The following is a 10,717-nucleotide window of genomic DNA, read 5'->3' as shown; positions in this document are numbered from 1 at the left end:
CTCCCATCCAATCATCAAGATTTTTCTTGAACAGTGCTAATGAGGAGCTTTGTTTGATATAGATAGGTAGTTTGTTCCAGAGTATGGGAAGTCTCTGGGACAGGAATCTATTCCTCCAGCATGTTCTGTTTATTGTGGTGACGAGGTTTAGGTCCCTAGAGCGTGTAGCTCGTAGGGAATGGAATTTCTTTAAGTGGAGCATGTCTAAAAGCTCTGGGTTTGACATAGCTTTGTGTGTTAGGCAGAGATCGCCTCTGAGTAGGCGATATGCAATGGAGTAAAGCTGCAGTTTTTTGAGACGGTCTGCATAGGGCATCTCTTTGATGAGAAACCTTTTGTGATGAGGTGTGCCACATAGAAGGATTTCCTGACTACTGTGGCGATGTGATTATCAAAGGAGAGACTACTGTCCACCTGTGTCCCAAGGTCTCTTATCACACTTTCGGTGTTAAGTAGACTACCACCTATGTGGTAGTTCATGGGTACTGAGTTTTTACCAAAAGGAATGACAATGCACTTTTTGGCATTGAGCTTGAGGCCATGGCTTTGACACCAGGCATCTGTCTCAGCAAGGCCCTTTTGTAGGATGCCCACATCTTTTGGAGTTTTGATTATCCCTCCTAGTTTGCAGTCATCTGCGAACTTCGTTAGCCAAAGACCTTCTGTGTTGGCCTGTACTTCAGAGAAGTAGATACCAAACAGGAGAGGACCCAGGACTGAACCCTGTGGTACTCCACTTGTCACTGGTCTGAAGCTGGATTTGGAGTCTGCTACTTTCACAGTGTGGGTTCTGTCAGTGAGCCAGTTGGCAACCCATCTTGTAACATAGGGATTTATACCTAGTTTAGTGAGTTTATCTATAATTCCAGAGTGGGGGATGGTGTCAAAAGCCTTGGCGTGATCTAGATAGGCTGTGTGAACCACCTTACCCTCATCTACGGCTTTGGTGACTGCTTCAAAGAAGTCTATCAGGTTTAGAAGACATGATCTGCCTTTTACAAACCCGAACTGGGTGGGGTCCTGAGTTTGGAGATTACCAATATCATTGTTTATAAGTTCCGTGATGATACGCTCCATAGACTTGCAGACTAGGCTCGTTAGGCTAATGGGGTGGTAGTTTCCAGGGTCTGTGGTGGCTCCCCCTTTGTGGAGTGGGATAACTGTCACTGTGCGCCATTCAGTGGGCACATAGCCTGAAGTGAGGCTATGATTGAACATGTTACTTAGGTGGGGTGCCAGTTCATTCTGTAGTTCATGTAGAACACAGCCTGGGATGTCGTCAGGTCCCATGGATGCTCTGTTCTTGGCTTTGGATAGTGTGTTTTTTACCTGTGCAGCCATGATTACAGGAACTTTGCATTCTTCTGGTATAGAGATGGGCCCTTTAGGGATGACAGAGGGGTAAAGTTAGCACTGAACCTATCTGCCAGGATGTTGGCAATATCCATTGCTTCTGTATATTTAGTGCCATTGTGCTGTAACTCAGAGCAGATCTGAGTGTTGCCATTGAGATTCTTGACATAGCTATAGAATGCTTTGTGGTTGTCTTTAGAGTCAGTGGCAATTTTGTTTTCATAACTAGCTTTGGAGGATTTTATGAGGGATCTCAGCTTCTTACTGAAGCTGACCAGGGAGTTTCTCCAATCATGGGATTTTACTCTTTTTTGCAACAGTTTCTTTCTTCTGTTGTAAAGTTCGTTTATGGCAGGGGATCACCAAATTGGCTTCCTTTTTTGGAGGATAGCATCTTGGTTCTTTTAGGGATTGCACGATCCATGCACTCATGTAAGTGCTTGTAAAGTGCATTTGTGTAGGATTCAGCAGTCATACCTCTATTGTCCGTCAGCATGGGTGTCGTGAAATTTGCCACTTCTGTCTTAAGAAGCGTGAAGTTGGCTTTGGAGAAATTTTTTACTGTGGTTTCCCTAATGGGGGGTGGGGGAGGGATGTGGATGTCTAGGGTGATTAGCTTATGGTCGGATTTGACCAACAAGGAATTGACCTCTGGTGTGGAGCACCGGTTGCCCATGTTGGTAATAACCAGGTCTAGGATATTGCTGCCCCTGGTGGGGGTGTGGATAAGTTGATCCATGGCATTGGAATTTATGAATTCCAGAAAACGTTGAGCACAAGAGTTGGTACATGAGTAGTTTTCCCAGTTAATGGTGGGGTAGTTGAAATCGCCCATTATTAGGGTGTTAGGTTGTACCCTAATATTTTCCAGTGTATTAAGAAATGAGGAGTGGGAATCCTGGGGCATGGTGGGGGATCTCTAGAAAGCTACAATCTAGATTGCGGTCTTGCCCAGAGTTAGTTGCACTTGGATAATTTCGGATGCATTATGCTGAGCAACTAGCCTGGAGGTGTGGATATCCTTAATGAATATGGACACGCCTCCGCCTTTAGTGTTTCGGTCCAGGTTAGGTGGCCGAAAGGTGTGGTATGAATTATAGCCTGGTAATGCAGGGGTACTCTCTGGAGCCATGAACCAGGTCTCTGTCACTGCACAGATGTCGATGTTCTCCATTTTAAGGAGTGCCTCGAGAGAGTGCATTTTGAGGTTTAGACTTCTAGCATTGAGTAGCAATACCCTCAGATTCTTCTTGCCTGTACCTGTTAGGGTGGTGAATTTGTCAATTGAACCTTGCCTAAAAAAGGCACTATAGGGGTGGCTAGAGCCTTAGCCAGTATCTGAAATCCCAGGGGTGACAGGTGCAGGCCATCTCTGGCAAAGCATCGTGGCTTGTCGATCATGTCATCCCAGGCAGACAGATACTGGATCCCCTTAGAATGACACCAGAAGCTTAGCCAATTGTTGAAGTCAATCATTTTGTCCTTGTACTGTGGTATCATTCTGGGTGATGGCAGGATGCTACTCAGGGCTAGGGTCATACCTGCCTTGGCTACAAGATTGGACAGCTCCTCCATGTACCTTTTCATGTAGTCCAAGGAGGTACGTCTCAGGTCATTCACACCAACATGGACAATGACAGAGTCATATTTGTACTTGTTGTGGAGTGACCTGAGTGCATGCGTTATGTGGCGGATCCTGGCAACCGACAGGCAGCTGACAGTAACTTTCTCCTTGTTTAGCCTGGTGAGTGGAACATCAGTGTGCCTGACTATAGAGTCACCTAGTCACCTATGACTAGAGTGCTGGGTACGTTGTTATGCCTTATGGGCTGTGGTTGAGTGGCACACTGAGTTTGTGGGCTATGTGTCATTTGGATTGTGTTGGGGGGTGGAGGTTGCTTGTGTTTCTGCTTTGGAGGTCCTTGTTGCTTGGGCAGGTTTTTACTGAGAGCCTCCGCGAATGTAGGTGTGTGTTTTGTGTTTCTATGTGTGTGTTTTGATGGTGTAGGTTTTGAGGGACTATGTGCTGAGTGTGGTGTGGTGCAAGTGTTTACCTTCTCCTCTTGACTGTCTAGTCCAGTCTTGGGTGAAGAGAGCTTTGCTTCCAGTTTGGTTGTAGTGTTGGGTGGTAGGAGGAGATGGTTGTCTGTTTACATGAGGCAATTACTGCATTGCCCCAAGATGCCCAGATTCATCAGGTAGACAGGAGAAAACACCGGGGGCTGACCCTTAGACATGCCTGGATAGGTGCTTATTTGTTAAGTACTAGAAACTGTTTTCCTCTAGACAGTGAGGAAAGTTGAGTGCTGTAGTAATTTGTAGCTTATTTAGTGCTTACAATAAGTTCTGAACAAGTGCTGAAACAAAAAACTGGCTAGTTCTAAGAAACAAAATTAAGCTAGATGGCTTCCCTCCAACACAGAAAGGCTTGGGCCCTAGAAGCCTACAAATAGTCCTGGACACAGCAAATCTATATCCAGGCTAGACTACCCACAGGAAAGGCAGGAAAGAAGCTTAGAAAAAGTTTTTTTTTTTTTTTTTTTTTTAGTGGAAAGAGAAAAAGGAGTAGCAGAAACTAAGCTGATTGGCCTTCTCAAATGTTCTCCCTGTACTGGGTAGAATGAGGTAATGACACTAGACTGGGAGGAGTGTCCCAGATCAAATTTACACTAGGGGTGGGCAACTGCAAAGCCACCAACTATAAAAACACTATACCAACAGGGAGGGAGGATGGGAAACAAACTGCAGAAATATTTCTCACAGCTGAAAAGCAGCAGTGAGCCTTTAAATTAAAGTTTTAAACAGCTAAAGAAGCCTCTAGAAAAAAGAGTTTAACTGCAACAAGTTATCAGAAACAAACAACCCAACAGATGCTTAATAAAAGTGGACAATTTCCAGTTAATACCTCACACACAGTGAAACTAGCTAGACAAATACACAGTACACAAAGTGCTATAAATAACAAAGAAATAAAGAACAAAATAAACAAAAAACAGGATACTTAATGTTATATATTATAGCTCCGAGTTTCCTCAGTGTCTTTCCTTCGATTAGCTCAGTGGGAAAATGCTTCATGTTTCTTCTTCCTAGGATAACACAGTTGTTTCAAGTTTATTGCTTATTCCTATATATAAATCGTGGTCTATCTCCCGCCACATTAATAATTTCTTCATCTACTAAAAGAATGTGCCAATAGTCCTGTATAATCCTAGTAAACTTATTCACATCTTTAGTGTATGGTAAAGGGGTCTGGGAGAAAACTTTATGTCCTTCCCCCTGCTGTTTTACTAACCTTCTCTTGGAGTAATAAGGTTTAGCTTTACTTCTTCTCTCCTTCTGCACTTGTTTATAGGCCATATCTATCTCTTGAGCTGGATACGCTCTAGTCAAAAAAACCTTCATTTAGATTCCTCAGTTCCATTTGATACATCTCATCCTGACAACAAAGGTGGGAAAGCCTCATTGCCTGTCCTTTCACAATGTTGGGAAAGATGTGTTCCTTGTGCATACTATCATAATGTAGGAATGCTGGACAGTAACACTTCTTCCTATGTAACTTGGTGCACCACCCCTTCTCAAGTTTAAATATTGTGACATCTAAAAAAATCTATACTTGTGCTAGATTGATTCATAGTGAATCTCAAAAAAATCACGTGTTGTCCATACTACTGTGGAAAAGGTTCAAACTAATCTTGTTCCCCTTTCAATCTAAAAAAAAAGGTCATACACAAATTGTCTATAAAAGACGATATGAGGATCCCTCAACAGATGCAACTGCTCCCAGTCCACCATCACCAAGTTTGCATATGCATTGGCACAACTTGTGCCCCTGACAACACCTGATGTTTGCCAACAGCATACGTCATTAAACATAAAGACATTGTGTTCCAAGACTATTCCCAATAGCATACATAGGAAATCTATTCATTGCACTGTTAGTTTCCCATGTCTCAGAAGTACTGACCTCACCATGTTAATACCTTGTTCATTAGGTATACTTGTGAATAATGATACCACATCTAAGGTGACTATCAGGTCCATCCCTATGAATCCGGCCATCTCCACCTCACTGTATAAATCACTTAAGAAATGTTCTGTGTCTCTAAGGACATGAGGAAGTCTTTAAGTACATCTCTCGATTCACCATCCAGGTAAATTGAAATGGGATCTGTTAGCCACCCTGCCCCTGCTACAACGGGTCTAAATTTAGGGCATCTGGGGTCCGGGTCCTTATGTATTTTAGGGAGGCCATGCACTCATGAGATCAATGTTTTTTCTACTATGAAGTATTGGAACAATTCCTTGTCCAGCATCCTCATGCACACACATTCCTGAAGGGTGTTGACAATGTGTCTACTCATATCATTCACTACACCTGTAGTTACAATCTTATAAACTTTTAAGTCTGATAACATTTCTGTCATTCTCTCAAAATAAAATGCTGAATTCAGCAGTACAACAGATCCCCCTTTATCAGAGGGACGTATAACTATACTATCATTATTTTGTAACTTATGTAATGCCTACCTTTCTGCAGTTGACAGATTATCACCCTTTATATCTCTAACATTGCTATCAGCACTATCATAGATGGCATTCTCACATGCTTTTAAAAATGTTTTCACATTAGGTGGTAAACAAGGTACAAAAGTGCTATTCCTTTTATATTTCAAACGGTTTACATTTTCAACATTTTTAAATTGTAATTTCAGTGTTACATTTCGTGTAAACAAATGCAGACATAATAGCAAGTCACTAATGTCCATATTGCTGGTAGGTATAAAACACACACCTTTACTTAGTAAAGAAGACTCCGCTGGTGTCAGTTCATAGTCTGACAGATTCCACACTAGGTTTCCTGCCCATAGCCCCACATCTTCTTGAGCGTGTGTCCTGGCGCCTCCTTCTGCTTCTGGCCTCCTCTCTGTGTATCCTACTCCAACAAACCTATTCTCCCTGTACGAAAGGACAACACTCCCTTTTCCTTATGTTAAGCATTGCTTAACTGGCAGGGAGTGAAACAGGATGTGGAACCCTGTTTAAGTGTCACTGAATCAGCCTCACTGTCTACAAATGTTTTTTAACACCATTATTGAATTATCATTTGAGACATTGGCAATCTTACATTTATACAAAAGAAAACAAACTATATTAACATGTTTCCAGTTACAAACATCATACATCACGTGTATTGTTTTGTATAACTATCACTCATCTAACATTACTTAAATTGCTCAATTTTTGTCTTCCCTTAAACCTCACTCCTCCTCCATTTTCTAATAATTGCTTTTTTGGCAGTCACCAGAATTAAGAGTAACAAGACTTTACTATGTCTAGGCTATTCAGATCCTGTACCCCACCTCAAAAAAAAAATTTCCTTAGTAACACTCATTTGCTCTCCCAGTACTTCTGACAACGTACTCTATAGGGAAATTTTAAAGTATTTTAACTTATTACTTTCCTAAAACATGTTCCCAGTTACTGCTTTATTCCCCAACACACCTCCAGCATTTGCTATTTACTTGAGGAAAGATTCTCTGGAGTCTGCTTGGGGTATACAAATACCTATGCAAACAATTCAAAGCAAAAATCCTAAATCCTCTGGAATTCGTTGCATATTTGGGAGCCATGCATATGTTCTCCCACTGTTTCCTTGTGAATTCATTATCCAATCTCTGTTCCTAATTTTTCTAACCTCCTCTGTTTGGTTCCTATAGTTATTGTGCAATATTTTATATACACTACTAACTATCCTTTTTTTAATGGCTTCAGTTCTAGATTCAACTAAAAGCTCTACCAGAAAAGATCTTTCACTTAAGATTACCCTACACCTTTTTCTTTGCCTATACTCTGTCAATCCATGATAGAGAGTCTTTTTTGGTCTCTTCCTATTCCTTTACCTTTCCCTCTCTAGTTATTTGCTCCCAATATCTTGATTCCTCTGCCAGTTTTCTCCCTTACATTCTAGATCATTCTTGCCTATTTGTACCCTAATTGCAGTTATTCCTAGCAGCAAAATCCCCTTTCTCCATTCTCGTGTTGGCGTGGTTCTTATTATACTTTCTGCTACTTTATGAATATAATATTTTATATGACTGTTATTCTCCTTAAGGATCTGCATACACAATTTCACTAAAACTAAAAACTGATTATTTGTCCCAAAATTATTTGAAGCCTCATAATAGCAGTTTAGGGGCAATATAAATACAAGCCAGCATAATCTTCATCCTTTACCAGTAGCCCCTTACTACCACAAATCTGAAATGTACATCTTTTTTCCTCTTCTGCTACTATTGAAGTTCCTCTAGCCATCAATAGAAGTACTTCTCTTTTCCTTTGTTCCAGATTTTCTGCTGAATATCCATACTGAATTTTTTTTACCAAATTCACATACTCATTTCTTTCCAAATGTGTCTCCTCTAGCATTGCTGTTTGCACTCTGCATTTCTTAATAAAATGAACTGTTTTTTTCCTTTTGTCTATACCTGTGAGACCATTCACATTCCAAGATAATATGGAAAGTTTTGCCATCATGATAAGAAGTCATTATTCCCACCTATTGTATATGACAACTTTTTTAAAATGTCTGTTTCCAGCTTTTGTGATATATCCATCCATTAATGTTTGGCTGGTTGATCCTTTATACATTTTGTTCTTATCAAAAATGGAACCTATGTCACATTTTACAAAACTTTTTGTTTTAATGAAATCCCTCAGAAAAAAAGCAAATTCAACCCCACACAACCCCTTGAACAATTTGATGTAATACAAACACTCAAAACATCTTCAAATAATGGCTTAACCCTTCTAATAGCACTACAACTGACCCAAATAGACAGCTACAAATACAGGCCTTAGATAACCTAAAATTGAGGTTATTCATACTGAGACAGTTATTGCCTGTGCTTCTATGTATGTTAATTAGTATATGTTCTTTTTATCTTTATTGCACTCCCAGATGTGAAAAACAACTTGCATACTTTCAGAAAACATCAAGTTGTAGCCTTCAAGAAGCATTGTTTTGGCTTTTTTTAATTGCCATATAAGCTTGTCTCCTTGGAAACATAAGAGAAAAAAAGTAGTTCTCTGCTGCATGTTTCTAAAGATAAGTTAAAACATTTATTGCTAATGGAAAACTTTTCATTATATTCAGTGTTCTCTTATTTACTTGCTTCCATTTAAAACTTGTTCTTAGATTAAGCCTAATGATCTTAATCCAGATATTCACCTATGCAAAAATAAGAAGAAACATATCAGCTCTGTATATATTATGTTCTGAATATTTTTGCACCTCCCCGCCTCAACAACCCAAGATTACAGCCTGTTAACTTAAATATGCTTTTGTCTAGCCTATTTATCTTTCTTTGTATTGTAATACCTACATTTCTTAATACTAAAAAAAGCCATCTGGATATCTTTTTAAAGTGTCTTCCATTTTCCATCCTTTTATTTGAGCTGATATACCTCATCTGTGTTTTGTTTATTTTATTCAGCTCTGAGCACATTTGTCTTATTCTTTTATCAAAATTACTGGAAGCCATGTCTTGCACCAAACTGAGGCATGAACTTTTTGCTGAACAGTTGCAGGATTCTTTCCATTGTATTTTTTTTTCTCTTCACCTTTTGTTTTTCTTTCAGTCTCACTTAGTTTCCTCTTTACTGACATTCAGGCAATGTACTTACTAGCCTAAACTGAATTTACTAAAAAAGGCAGTGTTCCTGGCCCTTGTGTTTCATTTTCTTTTTCTCACACTGAGAAAGCTGAAGTAAAGCTGTTGATCAGTGTGCAGCCATCTTGGAAAGTCAACCATCTGCAAATGTTGATAAGAAACACTTGCCTCATTCCCACAAGGATGATAGTTATTACAAGTGATCATGGTTACAGTTAGAAAATCTTATGCACTAGCCCAGGTCATGGTCAGAACACTATTAAAAGGCCAAAGAAATAAAGTGCAAGCCAGTTAAATTTTATATTGTGATATCAGCCTCAGATATTGAGGGTTCAAGGTTTAAACTGTCGTTTGTATCTGCATGTGAAAAGTCCAGTAGTAAAGGAAAATTTGCAGTCAGTTGGTCTTATATTTCTAGGACTCATACAGGTTGTGCTTAAGTTCTTTTACTAAGGAGCTGCATATCAATCAGGTGAAGCTGTACACAGTTCTGTCCTTGAATGCACTATACAGGAAAAGCCACTTCTGAAGCCTCAGCTTATTCAATTTGGCAATCAGTTTGTCTTATGTTTATGCAGGCAAAGTGAGCATTTGGTAATACACCCAGTACAGAATGCTGATGCAGGCCTGCCTGTGGACTATACAGCACCAGGGCATCCCACTTTAAGCAGCTTGTCCTGAGTAAAGTGAACATGCTGGAGGATATGTTTGGCTGGCAGTTGCTTTAATTAGTCAGTGTTGCTTCATATTATAGGTTTTAAAAAATTGTAGCAAAGTGTTTTATCCTATGACTGACTGAGTTTGGAAGACTTAATACTGAAATAACTTTCCTTTTTTCATGGATAAATAGGTTTATACTAGGCTAATGACCACCAGGGTCTTTATAATCCTAGGCATGCAATCCAACCCAGTTTTGTCCCCGAGTACCTTGGATGCCTATATGAGGGGTATGTTAGTAAGGAAATATCTCAGAGTTATGTGGGGATTCATTTGCTTACCATTGACCTCTGTCCATTAAATACATGGGGGCCAAACTAGGGGTGAATCTGTGATTTTCCATCCAATGATCAAGGTTTTGTTTGAATAGGATCAATGATAAACTCTGCTTCATATGGAATACAGCTTATTCCATAGTGTGGGGATCCTTTGAGACATACATCAGTCTCTCCAGCATGTTCTATTTATGTTGCAGTCAATGTTCAGATCCCTGGATCTAGTATTTCTGGTTCTGTTTGTTTTGCAGATGTGCAAGAGATCCATAAGAGCTGGATCTGAATATGCCTTATGTGCCAGGAATACATCACCTTTCAGTAACCCTTAGGAGACTGAGTACAGAGATAGGGCCTTAAGGCAATCTGTATAGTGCAGGATATTCATACCCTGGATTCTCCTGGTGAGGAACCTTTGAGGGCATTCCATCTGTTGCAAGTGCCTGGTTAGATATATGCCAAATGGGGCATTGTACTCAGTGATGGATCTGATAACGAATAGGTAGAGTGGTAGTATAGCTTCCTCGGACCTGGATGCCATATCCTGACTTATGAGTTGGGTGACATGGAATGATTTTCTTACTATCTTCGTTATCTGTTGGCTGAAGGTCAGACTGTCTACATATGTTCCCAGATCCCTAACTGCTATGTCAAATCTTAAGGATGTTTTATTGATGGAATAACTGACTTGGGTGGGCAATTTCC

Source organism: Protopterus annectens, chromosome 5.part1 (genome assembly GCF_019279795.1).
Source record: "Protopterus annectens isolate FY-2018-M chromosome 5.part1, PAN1.0, whole genome shotgun sequence".
Lineage (NCBI taxonomy): Eukaryota > Metazoa > Chordata > Ceratodontiformes > Protopteridae > Protopterus > Protopterus annectens.
The sequence above is the reverse complement of the archived record's forward strand: the minus strand, read 5'-3'. Positions refer to the sequence as shown.